The sequence below is a fragment of the Malurus melanocephalus genome, unplaced genomic scaffold (genome assembly GCF_030028575.1).
Source record: "Malurus melanocephalus ecotype Western Australia unplaced genomic scaffold, MMel_1.1 scaffold_99, whole genome shotgun sequence".
Classification (NCBI taxonomy): Eukaryota; Metazoa; Chordata; class Aves; order Passeriformes; family Maluridae; genus Malurus; species Malurus melanocephalus.
In genome coordinates, this window is record NW_026623331.1 from 281,251 (window position 1) to 297,168 (window position 15,918).

The 15,918-nt window shown below is 39.1% G+C and overlaps 1 protein-coding gene across 1 annotated transcript in view; it reads left to right on the forward strand.

The window, feature by feature from the left end:
* ANKRD12 (ankyrin repeat domain 12) overlaps positions 1 to 15,918 on the forward strand; it is a 59,069-nt gene continuing 43,151 nt past the window's right edge. Inside the window, exon 1 of the mRNA XM_057368907.1 lies at positions 1 to 207. The gene's annotated coding sequence lies outside the window, so the exon portion shown is untranslated. The remainder of the gene's footprint in view (positions 208 to 15,918) is intronic.

Genomic DNA, 15,918 nt, shown 5'->3' on the forward strand with positions numbered 1-15,918 from the left:
AGGAGGGAGGGAAGGAAGGAAGAAGGGCGGGCGGGGTGTTTGCAATCCCCGGCAGCCCCAGCGCTCGGAGCCGCGGCTGAGCCCCAGCCCGTGGGCACTGCGGGCGGCACCCGCTGCCCTGCCCTATTCCCCGCGGCCGCGCCGTCCACAGAGACAGGAGGAGCAGAAGGAGGAGGACGCGTCCCGCTGCCGCGCTCCCGGGAGAAGGTAAGGACTGAAGCGCACCTTCGCGGCGCCCGGCGAGGACCCCCGGCCCCACCCGGTGCCTGCGGGGTGCCGCCCCCTTGTCCCTGAGCCCGGGGAGAGCCCACCCGGTGCCCGCTGCGGCGGTGTCAACGCTGCCGCCGCGTCCCCCCGGGCAGCGGGCACCGCGCCTCCCGCCCGGCTCCGTCCGGCCGCCGCTGTCAGCCCGTCAGCGCCGCGGCGGGAGCCATGGCTGCCGCTGTCACCGCCTGGCCCGCCGAGCCCGGCCCCTGCCCCGCGCCCGGCGTGGGGGGCCCCGCCGCCCACGGGAGGTTCCCGCGGGAGGCAGGGCCGGGAATGTGTGGGGACGGGAGGGAGGCGGCACGGGCGAGCGGGGCGCGGGTGCCGAGCGCGGCATGGCAGTGTACACACACACGGCACACATAACACACAGACACACACACGCACATAACACACACGCCCCGCCTCCGTGTCGGGAATTTCGGCTGCTCCCTGCAGCCTCAGGAGTTGCTCCGCTGGTGCTGACCCCGCTGAGGCTGCCTGGCTGCTCGGCAGGATAACGCATTCCCTGCCTTCCCTGCCAGCGCCAGGCAGCCGCCGATGTGGATGGAGCGCGGCAACTCGCGCTGCACAGGTGACAGCAGGCAACAAAGGAAGGGCAAGGAATGAGAGAATGCCAGGCTCAGTTGCTCAGTTCTTCATTCTAGTTCCTGTCAGACTCTCGAGGTACCATTGATAATATTCTGTCCTGTGTGGTTGGGTTTTTTTTTTGTTTTGGTGGGGTTATTTTGGAGGGAGGGTTGGGTCTCTTTTTTTTCCCTAAAGGCTATGTATCCGATAAGAAATGAAAGGTTTTTTTTTTTTTTTTACTTTAAACTCAGAAATAAAATGAGTATTTTGCAGAATCAATTAGGTTTTAAAAGAGTCTGTTGAGTCCAACCTGTGGCCAAACACCATGGTGTCAAGTAGACTGTGGCACTAAGTGCCATGTCCTGTCTTTCCTTAAACACCTCCAGGGTCATTGATTCCACCACCTCCCTGGGCAGCACATTCCAATATCACTATTATTTTTTAATATCAGTATTATTAGCTAGAGCTCCCATGCRAATTGCCTGGACACTGTCACTGTGTTCCGTGCCTTTCTTCTGCGGGCCATGAGATACAGAAGAAAGGCAATCTTATTCCTCTGAATTGCAAGGTACCTCATGGGATAAAACAAAGCTTTAATGGACAAAATTGAGTGAGTGCTGATGATTTTAGGWACAAAAAGATATTGGACAGATGTGGAGCAGTTCAAATGTACTTAATGTTCCAGGAAAAAAAAAATGGTCCAGTCTTGGAATGCTAGGTAGGAAAAGGTGAGATCATCATGTCTATAAGAAATCATTAACTATTATTAAAATAATTCATGTTTGTTGACAAGCCATGATTTGGAGGTTGGGGGCACTTTCTTCTCTCTAATTTTGAAACACCGAGGGTTTGGGTGTTTTTCAATATGCAAGTTGATGGTAGCATGATTGTCCTCAAATCTTGATTATTGTAAGTAGGGACATGGTGGGCTACTCACAGGTGCTGTGCAGCTTCAAGGAGCCAAGCATTCTGTCCTTCTGCTGTAATCCTTTGCTATAGTTTGGTGGGTAAAAGTCCCCAGAGCWACAGATACTCAAAATTATCTGAGATGTCAAGGTATTTCAGCTGTTCTTATTATTTGAGGTTTGTGAGGTGTTTGGGTGTTGTTTGTGAGGTGTTGGGTTTGTGCTTTTTTTCATTCTTTAAGTTGGACATTCAGACTCCCTGGTGACCTTGTGACTTGTTCTGCTGGGGACCTTAATTTCACTCTCTGTGAATTTAGTAGGTTTCTATGCAAGCTTGAAAAACTAAAATTGCAGGATGTGAGGTAAAGCAGAATATTTCTTTGGGAAGGTAATGGTGAACCCATTGAATGTCTGTGTCTTTTTACAGCCCAGCTCRCCTTTAATGGTTCTGCTGTTCTGTGTGTATCTTGCAAGCTAAAATGTCAAGGAGTAGCARTGTTTTTCTTGGCACCCTGAGGACCATGGGTTTCTTGCCAGTTTTTTAGTGTGGGGTGTGTGAGTCCCTTCTCCTATTTCCTGGCTTTTCTGTAGTAATCATTGAGTGCAGTCAATTGATCAGAGAGCCTTTGGTTCTTTCACCAAGATGACCACTCAATCTTTAAAATATAAATATTTCTGCCTTTCTATTGCCATCTCTTTGTGTGTTCTTCTCTCACTCAGAGGATTATTCAAAATRATTTGTGAACTCAGAATACTACAGACATTAAAGCTTAGGACAGATGTTGTGTAAGAAAGCAAGTGCCGTGCCACAAACTGAAGTCTGTGTACAGTTTCTTCCAACAGGCTTGCACAATAGGTGACTTCTTAGAGGAAAGGGCCTTTTAATAAGCAGGCTAAGTGAGTGCTTGTATGAAGCTTCCGTGTTTGCTTGGCATTAGTTGCTGGAGGTACTGCAATGTTACCATTTAACCTTAGGATTAAAAGCATACATTGAAAGTTGAATACCTGTGTTYATAAATTAGTGGTCACGAATCATAGTCTCAGACAACAGGTTCTCTGCACCCTTAGGTGTCTGTTTAAACTGCTAGAAACTCCATAAGCTGTTRCAGTTTTAACTAGGTTGAAGGTTCTGGATATCCTTTTTAGTGGGAATGTGGGCTCCTAGAAATGCCTGGGAGACTAGTGCACTTGGTCCTCTTTAAAATTGGAAAAAACTATTGGTCACAAAATATGTAGTGATTAACCTGCTACCACACTGTTAATGTGCACACTCAGAACAACCTACTTTTGACATTTTTTGGATYTTATCTTACAAAGTGATGGGTCAGGCAGGAATGTTTGGTGTTTCTTCTCTTCTATGTTCTATTGCAGATGGAGTATTATAAATGTTGATTGGTCATTTAGTCTCTAAATCAAACTATTTTTTAACTGTATAATTAGACTCTACTTAGACTCTAGTGACAGATGGTATGAAATAAATATTAGCACAAACTCAGTCTTGCATTTTGTGCTATTACACTGAATGATTTTATTAACAGAATAACAAAAGTCAGAGCTCTGCTAACATCTTTAGGTTTTTTTCTTGTCAGTTCGCTATTATTCCAGAACCTAGAGAAGTCTTAGAAGTTCTTCTTTGGAGGCAATTGAGGACCTTTATTGCCACCTTGCTTAAAGACTAGACATCCACGTAGTGACACAAAGCCCTTGCGAGTATGACTTTGCCTTGGTTTATTTTAGATTATTTCTCTGGATCTTAAGCATCCTTAAGTCTGCTGCAACTGCTTTTATCTTTAGCAAGCAACAAATGAATAARTGTTCCTCAGTTTTATGGCTTCTACTCAGAGTGCTGTAGGTCATGATAATGTAACAAGAAGATTGACTTCGCAATGATTTAAGTTAAGAAAAGCCATTAGCAACATTAAAGACAAGATTATGGATTATATTAGAGTCAAAAACTAAAAATGCACAGTGTGGAGGAAAACTTCCTATATTTTCTTCTCTGGTCCTGTCATCTGCTTTCTACTTGTGAGTGTCTTGCTGGAGATGGAGAGTATTGGAGCAACTCTTCCCTTGCTTTATGTCTTAGACTCATGAGGCTGGAAAGCATCAGAGGTAGAAAGCACTTCCCCTCCATCCCCCAGGTTTCAGCATGTATTCWGTGCAACAAACCTGTGATAACTCTTACACATTTCCATGCATGCTGTGGTAGATTTTAGAAAGTTCCAATGTTTGATGACAGCAGAAATAAGCTTGTGTGTGAAGACATTTCCCTTCTCTTTCAAAGCCTTTTGGATTAGTCCTACTTTAGAGGTGTCTGGCTATGAAACCTTTTAAGCTCTGTTAGCTGGATAACTTTCCTAGCTGGTTTGTGGAAATGCCTTCTTTTTTGTTTCCTTCAATACTATGTGCAACGAACAACTAACAGAGAGAAACCAACTTTTTGTGGTACTCTGTATTCTTCAGCAACCCACTAATCTGGGTTCTTACTACTAGTTCAATGATAAAGAGATAATAGACCTTTCATTTAGTATTACTCTCTTTCTTGTGTAGGTAATGCTAATCTATTCATCTTTTGACTCAACGAAGATGAAACAGGTGTCTTGACACCTGTTTTACTTTTTTTAAGCAAATAAACCCGTCTTTTGTCTTGAAAATAACTGGTTCTTTGCTTTCCAGTCCCTTTGGTTCCCCAGATGACACAGTAAAACTTTTAAAGAAGGTTAATTGCAGCACTCACTGTAGTTTTACAGCCCTAAATAGTTATACTTGTCTGCAAACAGTATTCTGCTTGTTCTGTTTCCACTCCATCTGTTCCCTCGCCATCTCTTTTCCCTCGAAAAAAGATTATTTCCATAAAGGAGCTGACAGATGATTTTGTTGTTATTCTGTGAGATTTGGTGATGGCCAAGAGATGGCAATGAAGACTGTTGAATATTTTGCATGTCTTCACAATTTAGCCTGGACAGAAACCTCTGTTACCCAGTTGGGAACCTGTGAGTAAGCCAAGATTGCTTTCTGTCCTGCATTTACTGYTTTAGATTCTTCTTATGAGTGATAGCACTCCAGCTACCTGCTTTACCTGTCCTGAACCCTGCTAGAGTTGAAGGACTGTGAGTAGGTGTTGGCAGTTCATCTGTTTTTAGCTTGTGAAGGGCCTTTGTGTGTGTGTTTTAAGTAAAGTTCTTTATGGTGGTGTTTCAGATTAAGTTGTGGCTTTTCTTGGTTTTAGATTGGCAAATTATCATTAGTTTATGAAGATTTAAATAGAAATTATTGAGGTTCTAGCAATAATGTATGGTGTAGTTATGAAATCTCTTGACTTGGAGATCTGTAGATTTCCAGAGGGAGATTCCTGTACAAGGAGTTGWATATTGTTTGGCAGTAGGTTTGCTTATCTTGTGTTKCTCAAAGTRCTGATAGAAAGGCTTTCAAGTTTTATGTTGGTAGATTCTGCATATGCAATAGTCTTTCTTAATTGAAAAGTATTTACTTAGCTACGTCTTTAAGGAATAACCAGTAGATCAAACCTGATGTTTATAACTCCATTTCTCCATGTAGTTTAAAGAGAGTATTATATTAAGCTAAACTGTGCAGGTGTTTCCTTTGAACCCATAGCTCATCCTAAAAAAGACCCAAGAGGAAGCACCTGTGAACATACAAGATTTTAGACTTGTAGATTAAAGGGGAGGACTAATGGATTTTGCAATAGGTGTCGTCAGCTCCTAAGCGCCAGAGTTCTTGGGATGGCATATTCTTTTATTTCCCTGGAGAAATAATTCTTCTTTGTAGAATCAAGGATCTCCTTTATTTTGAGAGACTATTGAGAATAAAGGGCAATCCTTTCAGGTGCTCCAGAAATTTACCTGTGTCTGATTCTAAGGGATGAGGTTGTTTTTCCATGTAAGTGTTTATTCTAACAGCTAGGAATTTGCCTCAGTAGGAATGTCATGGTTGCGTTCTACACACCCATACTCACAAGCTACACAGGTTCTTCTGGCACTTGTGTAAGTATTTCTGGAATAAATGCTGTCCTGACAGCATAGTGTAAGTTTCTGGAGAATTTAGAAGATACAAACCTTGTCCTGTGTTGAGCATATCAGCAGGAGGAGAGAACTGCCCGTAGATAGCCTGCTGCTGAGGTGAAGAACATCAGTATTTCTGATTCATGGGACAGAGTTACAAAGTAACTGAGGTCAGAAGTCCCCTCTGGCGGTCATCTAGTCCACTCCAGGCTCCCTGCAGGCTCAGCTAGAGCAATGTGCTCATGGTTGTGTCCAGTTGAACTTGGAATTTGGCCCAACAGTGCAAGTAAAATATTACGTTCTAATTTTAGTCTGTTGGGATTCCTTGCTGAACTTACTGTTGAAGGCTTGATAAATTATAAAACTCAAACTTTTTTCTTGTTTAAATATGTAATAGAACTTTTCTTTCAGCTGTTGTAGATAACTTTTCTCCTACTAATTTGGTTTTTAATAGTCAAAGGATGCATTCTTCTTATGCTGCCTGTGTGTGGTAGTCTTGTAAAGCTGTGGTACATTCTACCAAGTTCTGCTATACAGATTCCTAAGTAATTTAAAACATTTATTTGGATGACTAATTGACTGGTTGCGTAAGTAAGACTTCTTTGCACTTCATTTCKCCGGTTAAAAATGCAGTTTTGAAATTTCTTTTTAAAGAAACACAAATCCATATATGTCTTCTGTACGTTATTTGTGCTATAACTTACTGGAAAAAAGTCTCTTCCGGTGCTTGACTCTGAGTGAGCTTGTGAGTGAGAAACTGAAAGTAAAACAATCTTTTTTTCTGTCGCCAAAGGAGAAATATGAAAAGTAGCTGAAGTATAAATTAGTAATAAGAGAATTTATTCAGAAATTATTATTTGAATATTGATAACATCTGCAAAGGAACTTAATATTTTTGATCCTTTGGAATCTTTTAAAGAAGAAAAACTTTACTCAAGCTGTTCTGTTTGTACTGGTTCCTTCTGTTTATTTCTTTCCAAAGCTTCCTTGCAGAGCAGCCAGCCGGTGTAAGAACAATAATGCTAGTATGCTCCGTGAAAAGACAGAGGGTTAATTTGAGAATAGAGAAATGCACTTGAGAATAATACAATACTGACAAGTGTCCTTCAGATTCATCTTGAGTTCTGGCACGGGTTCAGTTCCTTACTGGCTTGCATGAAGGAATGCTGTAGAAATAGAGTGGTTCAGAAGGAATGATGCCCCTTGTCACTATGTGGRAGCCACTCCACACTGAAATGGGCGCTGATGTCTGACTTCTGAAAGGAAGATTTGTCACCATTCTGGGGAGATGCAGTGCTTTTGTTTGTTTGTTTGTTTCTAATGCCAGGAGATAACCAGAGATAACTCTATTCTTAAATAGTCATCACTTACAGCTTATCCCTCACATTTTGTGGTAGGAGGTGTGTACCTGTATGCATAAAGAGAAGCTTCAACACAAGTCTCAATCAGGGTAGAGTTTCTGCTTTTAAATAATTCCTAACCATTCTTTAATGAAAATATGATCTGGTTTATGTTATGCAAGTTCTACAGACTTTCAGCTTTTGAAGTTTAAGCTGTTCAGTTTAAAGTAAGTTTTTTTATAAAATGTAAATTCTTTCAATGCAGCACTTTTCTTGGTTATTGAGAGGAAATTATATGATTAAATAGATAATGGTGAGAGAATGATCTTGCCTTTTTTTGCAAGGTAATATTGGCTATAAATAAAGATTCTGCCATTCCAGTGCAATCTGGGATGCCCTTGTGGTATCAAGCGACCTACTGTTTTATGATTTTCTAGAAAAAGTAGCCTTTTTCCAAGCTGTTGAGAAAGTTACTAATTACCTAAGTTTCTGTTTTTGCAAGTTTGCTTGTAATATATATATATCCAGTCTCCAGGCTTCACTATTAAGCAAACTCACAGCTCTTCAAAAACTTCCCTGAAATAATGGAGAATTCCATAACCTTAAACAGGTAGAACTTCTGTTCTGAAAATTTATTCTGAATAAAGAAATYTGCACTATTCTTGTGTAAATCAGAGAGTATTTATTATAAAGACAGTTCTTTGGCCCTGTATGTTCCTTTTATTAAACAACTAATATTCAGCATTTCAGACTTGTGAAACTATTTCTGTTCAAAAATTATAAAAGAAGAAGTTCATAGTAGTTGATTCCTTCAGGTACCTTTGCATTTTTACATTCAGTGCATTCCTGTTTCAACTCTCTGTTTATATCAAATCATCTTTAGGTATCGCTGTTGCAAAGTCCCATCTTCCCCACTCTCCTAATTTCAGAGTTGTGCCATGCTGTYTGTTTAGGCTGTATTTGTCAACATTGTTTTTTCACCCTAAATAACATTATGTAAACAGATTAATTCCTAAGGCTTTTTTTAGTCAGGAAGGAGTTGAGCATCCTGGAAGGGAGTTGTACAAAAGTCAGCTGGGAAAAGAATTCATCTCCTCCCTCCTTCTTTTGCTTTCTACCTTTTTTCAGCATCTWAGGGCTTTAGTAGCARTCTCTTGGTTTCTTCTTTTGGATGAATCTTGATGCAGATGGGTTTACCTAGGTTTAGGGTCCATGAATATAAATAATTATTTGAGAGTGTCCCATCCTTTGAAAATTACCTTTGTGGATACTTGGTCTTCAATACTCATTACACTGCTGTGAGATGTTCAAGTAGAAGGAGAGCCTASCATACTCATTTTCTTTAGTTCTTCCCTGTTCAGTTTTCCATGTGGAAGAACATTAAAGGTCATTTATAGATACCTTGGATTCTTTTTTTTTTTCCACTGTCATGCTCTGCTAGTAATTTTTAAGTCTGACATACCAAGCAATATTTGATTGGTTGACATAGCACCTGCAAGGATATTTTGACAAAATGTTCATTTTTATGGGTTTTTTTGCAGTGCCTTGGAAAGACATAARCAGTAATTAATTCCATATGAGTCTGGAAGTGTGATACCAACAAACTGCTTTGATTTTTTTTTTTTTTTCATAATCTTGATGTGTGGAGTGACATTTGCAGTAGGAGGATCTCAGAATTTGTTTGAGACTGGAAACTTCAGAGAAAGTCAAGGAAGGAAATGGGAGGAGTGTGTTGCAAAAGAAGTGAAACGAGTGCTTCTTGTCTGTATTTGCATGACTTCTTGCTGTGTTCTACAGTGTGGCTGACCTTTACCTTCTGCTGTGCCGGAAATGCTGTCTGCCCTGTATTAGAGCTGTGCTGCTCATTTGCCCTGCTGCACACAGCAGAATTGCATCATTAGTTTGATGGGTTTTTTTTTTATATTCCACTTTAAATGAACTRTATGAATCTCTGGGGTTAAATGCATTTGTGCAGTTTAGGTTACTGCTCCAAAAAGATTTGTGTGGCAGAAGCTGGAATAAGTTCTCTTACTTAGGAAAAGAGGATCCTATGTTGAGGGAATTTGAACACTGACCCTGAAAATTTTCAGTCTCTTTTGGAATTTGTGTGAAATGCAGGCTTTTTATGAATRCATGCCAAGTGTTTTCCTCACATGGGGAATATCTGCTTTGAGATTGTTTTACCTTTTTCCTTCAGCAGTGGTAGGAAAGAGTGGTTGCTTGCAGAAGTTGAAAATTAAGTCAAGATTAGCCATGGTCTAACCAAGAATAAACTACTAACTGATGCAAAATAATCTGAAAAATAAAGTCCTTGATGTTACAGGTAAGGCAAATTGGTCAAACTCCTCACCTSATTATTTCTATCAACTTACGTTGCCATCTGTAAAATGAGGGAAATAATGCATTTTAATCTACCAGGAATACTGTGAAAATAAATTCGTATTTGTGAAGGGAGAGGGAGCATTCCCAGTTYTGATTTAAGAATAGTAATTTCTTTGGAGTTGTCCAGGATAGGTCCTGCTTTCTGTTTAGGATGCTGGGGTTTGGTGGTTTTTTTTGTTTGTTTTTTTTTTAAAGTGTGGTAGACATTTTCTGCCCTTTAAGAAGGCAAAAATCAAGACAAGCTGAAATAGCAGGAATCATGTTTAGAGAGAGCAGGTGAGGCCACTTGCTGCAGCTGTTTATGGTCATTCATCAGGTTATCAGCATATTGGTTTTATTATAACAGGTGGATTTTGTTTTAGTTAAGCATTTGTGAGGCAGGATGTCCAACTTACTCCAGTAAGAGTTTCAGTCCTTACTTGCTTGACATTTAATGTAGTTGCAAGAAAACCTTTGGGAAGAGGTGCAAGTGTATTTCTGATGACAAGCTGTGACGTGAAAGAGGAGCTGTCTCTTGGTCAGATACAGCTGTTACTGAAGAATGACCTCTCTAATTTATGAATCCATAAATTTAAACTTCAAGTCAGTCCATGTAACACATCTCAAAGACATACTGGAATGTGATGTTTTCAATCAGCGAATAGGATTTTGTAAACTAAATTTTGGGCTAAAGTTTTTGCTTCCTCCACAGTGTGCAGCTTGTAAAGTGCCACTACATGATTTATAGGTGCATACAGTGAGAAAGTGTTATACTTCTCATTATTTCTTTTACTGCGTTTTCCTGCTCAAGTAACAAACCCAGCCTAGTCTGTGTAAAATATGACTAAAGCTGAAAATGTCTGACTTGACTAGATAACTGAGAGACTTAAATGGACCTCTAAATGTCTCTTCACCTTAACTTTTCTTTAATTCTATGTGCAATGAAGTTCTTGTATTCTCTGATAAGCACATTTAGTTAAAAAAATGGAAAACCTTACTAAAGCTTAATTGGGAAATTATAGTCTCAGTCATGCTCTTTAATAGAGCATATTTGTTGTAAAGAAGTCCAGGTACCATTACCACAGAAATCCATTGAAGAGAGTTCTGAAATCTGTGGGACTTGACAGCTGAAACCAAGCACAGGCACTTAAAATAGGGATTATGGGTAGGAGCCCAAGGTCCTGTRTAGGCAAGTGCAAAATCCCTGCAAAGGTTTTGTTTGTTTTCTGCATAGGAAAGAGTTGTATGTCCTCTCATTTTTTTTTCTCTTCCTAGCAGAAATTCCTAGACTATGAGATACATTCCTTATTTTGGTAGGAAGTAGTGGTGAGTTCCAGCTGAAGTATTGGAAAATCTTTCYTGCTGCCTGAGCATTGGCTGTTTTTTGGGGACTTCATCCTATCCATGTGTAGTATAGTCTGGCATGCGATGAGTAGATACTTTGGATTATATTAAAAGCTGTTCTGGAGGTTGTGAGTAGTCACTGCCCATGCTTGTTTTACTGCTCTACTTTRTTTTATAAAAGGACACATTTATAAAATGAAGTTCAAATAGTTTRTTTTGCTTATTGCAGAAAGGTTTGTGCAATTCTTWTATCTWTGGATYGCAGGTATCTGAAYMTTTCAAATTAAAATKTAGAAATTCTCTCTAATAGGRCAATGAATCTGTTCCWTCTATTACCTAGTATCTGAGGAGTCTCCAAAAATATTATGTCCAATTTATCTCATGACACATATGTCTGAAATGTATGTTTATTCAGCTRATGTTTYGTTTTCTTCAGTTTCTTTATATACMSTCTAAAATYWGGTAGGGAAAACTGCAGGGGAGAGGTAAGGCACTGTTTCTGAGATTGCACRATAGGTATAGGAAAGGAGTAGAACTAATCCCAGCATTGCATGTTCTAGCCACAACATTGTCTCAAATATTGTGCAWATCTTAAAGAAAAATTGTAATAAAAAAGAATGTCTCACTTCTGAACCAAGAGTGTTCTGTCATATTTTTATTGTCAAATGCTGTAAAATCTGCCAAATTTGTGACTCATGTCCGTRCTGGGTACTGCATTTGCACTTAATACAGCAACAGACTGTTGCCTCAGGCACATTAGTTTGAGACTGTGTTGGAGCTTAGTTCTTTCATCATGACCCTGACACTGGAATGTGCATGCACTGAACCGTCGCAATTGTGTGAAAAGACCTTGTGAATATTTTCCAAATAAAAATGTTCTTGTCACCTTTCATCTGCAAAACCCKCAGCATGTATCATTCAGGCAGTGTTCTCTCTAACATACTAAATTGCTGTGCTACCTAAAGCCAGTAGTGGTTAGAAATTCATTTGAACTGAATTGTGAGTACAATGAGACACCATGGAGTGCAGGGCAAAAAGGACCTGGTAAATTGTTCCGTTCATTATATTTGAAGGTATTATAGTGTACAMTACATACAGGAAGCGGTGATGGTAAAAATACAGTCTCAAATAGTACACTGTACATAAATAGCCTTTTATTTCATCTTTTCTTATGCAGAATATGTTTTCCTTTGAGCTTTTAGGGGATTATACTGTTCTAGCCTGCAGCAGGAGGCAGGCTTGCCAGTAGGGATGTACTGCAATATATATTTAGTCTATTATAGCTGCATATGTCTAACATACTATCAGCTTTTTGRAAAAGATGTTTTACTCTCTAATTCTCAAACCTATTCAAATTTGACTTTAGTGTACAGAGAGTTAAAATGTTCCATAATCCTATTTAGTAGTAACATATGTGCTGAACTACAGCAGCACCCTCAGTTGCTAAATGACTGAGAGGAAGTATTTTTTGGGGGGATCCATGTAACACWCTTTTCATAGGACTTGCACAAGAAACTTAAAACTATTTTTGCTCAAATAAAGTTTTCAATAACCTTTTCAGTGTCTTCATTGCAAAAATAAAATAAACTGCTTTAATGATTACAGAACAGCTGTAGTGATACAGTTCTCTGCAATGAAGATGTTGGTACAAATATATTTGTGATTGCAGTCGCTCTGAAATTTTGACCTTTCAAAACAGTATTTTGTATAATGTTCTGATGAGATTTTTTTTTCATCAGTTTCCCATTCTTTACCATAATTTTGACATTTTCATGTGACTTCAGCAGTGTTAGAGACTTCATCTTTGCAAGTATGTCTGTCCAAGGAGGTAGTGGAAAACGGACCTCAGGGATAAGCTTGTTCTCCATTTAAATGGAAAGGATATGGAACACTTGTGCTTTTTTACAAGGTCATTGGAATAGCAAGACTAAAGACTTGTGGTTTGTGTAACCCAGGAAAAAGTATTCTGGGGAAAAAATATTATTGATCATGGAGTCTCCTGTGCTTTACTTCCAGGCACAATCCCTTTTTAGCCTTGTCCTCTCAAGTCTCTCTCTCTTCTGCCTCCTCATCACAGTCACATTCTTGTCATTTGGCTAATCTGAAGCTTTAGACATATTTCTGTGTAGAAAATATCAGGTTAAAATACAGACAGACATTMTTTTTTTAGGCATGGTGTTTAAATTGCAAACCCAGAAAAGTCCTGCACTACTGGACTTCAGTGCCCTCCAACTCTATGTTGTAACCTGAATGGTCTCTTTCCCCACAGTCTCAAATTGCTGATGTTGTGCCTCTTAGCASATCCCCAGCCTCTAACCAAGATACCCTAAATAATCTCTTGTTCCCCCTTTTTTCTTCCTGGACACTGTAGGTGAAAAGGTRGATGCTGATCTGATAATTTGTTCGTTTACCGGGAGCCATTTCATTGTGTAGCAACTGTGTAGAAGCATTGAGTTCCATAAGAAGAAAATAATTGGCAATGCTGTTACATCTCCCATCACACATTTCATTTAGCATTAATAATGCTGAACTTAGTTAACCTCTCTTGGATAGAAATCACTTCTCTGAGCTGTTTGCTGAAGGATGCTTTTGTTGTGAAATAAAATACAGAAGTCATTTGCACTTTCCTGATAAGAAGAAAAAAGAACACAGAGTGTTAAACTTAGTTAAATGAACATCTTTTTGCTAAAACTCTGCTCCTTACAGGATTTAAAAATACCAGTTTTCTGTAGATTTTTGGTCTTTGTRCTATACCCATTGCCTTTCTCCCAGTGTGTTAACCTCATCTGTCTTTGACACACTCCCACCAGAATGCAGATAACATTTGGTATGGCTAGGCGTGAGCTACCTACATATTTCTTAATTAGCCAGTGTGTACATACGGGTTGGCCAGCTGGCTTTCTCTGAACAGAATATGTAATGTTGGCTTTTGCCTGCCTTTCCCTCAGATCAGCTGTTCTTAGACATCTCTCTTACACTCATCCACAAACTTTTTTTTTGTTCCCTTTCCATGGACTCTTAATAGCCCTGCGATCTGGAAGATACCAGTCATTTAAAAAAAAACCTCGCAGGAGACGAATTTCTAGGGGTGGAAAGGAGGAGATAATCAGGTCAGTCTTAGTTTAAATCAGTGACTATCCTCTCTCCTCACTGTGGTTCAGTTTCCCCTGTGTAGTGATTTCAAAGCTTGATTCCTCCTGTTTTAAGCTGAGAGATGTGTTTAGGAATTGGCTGAATGTGCTYCAACCTTTAATGTGTATTTAATACACAGAACTGCACTAGAAGTAGTCCAGASCAAATCTGCTAAATGTGGCTGGTGTAAATTTGGGATTTTTATTACTGCCTGTTCCACTCTACAGATCCGCTCTTGATAATTCTTTACTTGTTGCTAATGAAGATGTAGCTGTAATTGTCATTTTCAGGTTAATTTTACTAAAACATTCTGAAGCATTCCTGTCACCATTTGTAGCAGAAATTTGGTGTAGTGGATTCACTGTTTCCCAGTCTGGAGTAAATCCTTACTGGAAGAGAGGTTTTTTTTTGAGTTTTGGGGTTTTCTTGTGTTTGGGTTGTTTTTTTTTTGTGTTTTTTTTTTTTTTTTTTTTTTTTTTTTTTTTTTTTTTTTTTTTTTTTTTTATTTATTATTTTTTTTTTTTTTTTTTTTTTTTTTTTTTTTTTTCTTCTCTGCAGATGAAATAAAATATGGGAAATACAGGAAAGCAGTAGTTGAGCAGATTGCATTACTCTAGACCCCCTGTTTTTTAAAYACAAATGCTTTCTAGAGCATGAGGGTAAATGCAGTATCTTAGAAATTAACTCATCTACTACTAATATTCTCACAGAAGTTCAGCCTTGTGACCCCTTGATTTGATGTTGTACTAGCAGTCAGCTAACCTTCAAGATCAGCTATACAGGGGCTACCAAACAAAACCTTCCCAAAGCATCCTRTAATGTTTTGCCGTAGGTGTTATGCGGGAGACATGCAGGAGTAAGGAGAAAAGCATATACAATAAAACAGAAAGGAAACAAGTAGTTCTGTGAGCACCAGAACTAATGATGCTTAATTTCTTAGCAGTTTGTGTCTTGTGGTTGATTGACTGGTGATGTGCAGGTCTCAACTGAAACATCCCCAGTAACGAAGGGGGGAAAAAAAGGAAAGTGGTTTATAAATGCCATCTCATGTGGAGTTTTCTTACAGGCAGTATGTAATGAAGCCCATATTGAAACCTTCCCTTGCAAAAAACAGGGATGGATTATTATTGTTACTCTTATTATCCACTGACCACCTTTTCTGAGGAAATTTATGAGTCCTTAATATATTTGAAAATTTCTGCTGCTGTCACATTTAAAGAAAATCCATTTACAGGCTTGGAAGTCATTAGTGAATCATACATAGGCATCCAACACAAACACATGGGCCTTAGTTTCTCAGAAGACCAGGCTGAAAGATGTAGAGGGATTGATTGACAGTGGCAGCAGCACAGTTGTAGTACTGCATAAATTCTGGTTTTTAATGTAGGTAAAGACAAGCTTTTTCATTGGTGCTACATGTAAGCTTATACAAATTAATACAGTAGCTTGGTGGTGTTAGAGATTTATTATATAGCTAATTTTGTGTAGCTAATTATTTGAAATTCTGGTGGTTGGTGGGATTTTTTGTTTGGCTGCGTTTTTTGTCCAGGGTTTTTTATATGAAACAATCCTAGGTTTTTTATGTCAATGCTTGTAGATGTGTTTTAAGGCTTACCTTTGTTACTTCATGGAAAAAATAGAATTTTTAGTTCCTTAGTTGAAAAATGATTGAGAAGAGTTTAACAGTATTTCCAGTAGTATGATGGATGATTGGTAATGAATATGTAGGAAAGATGTCCAAACATGAAAAAAGATCTGATTTTGTTACATACAGAGAAGTTTCTTTAGTAGGAAGCAGATTCTGTTATATTGAAAAGCTTGAAATTGGTTTGTTGGAGAGAAAACACAGCTGTGCCTGTGTGTGTGTCAGATGCAAAATGATGGCCCTGCTTGTTGTGACAGAGGAGGATAATTCGCACAGAGGAGAATGTAAAGAGTTTAACTTTTAATTTAGGGTTCTGATGATTTAAAACGTGCCAT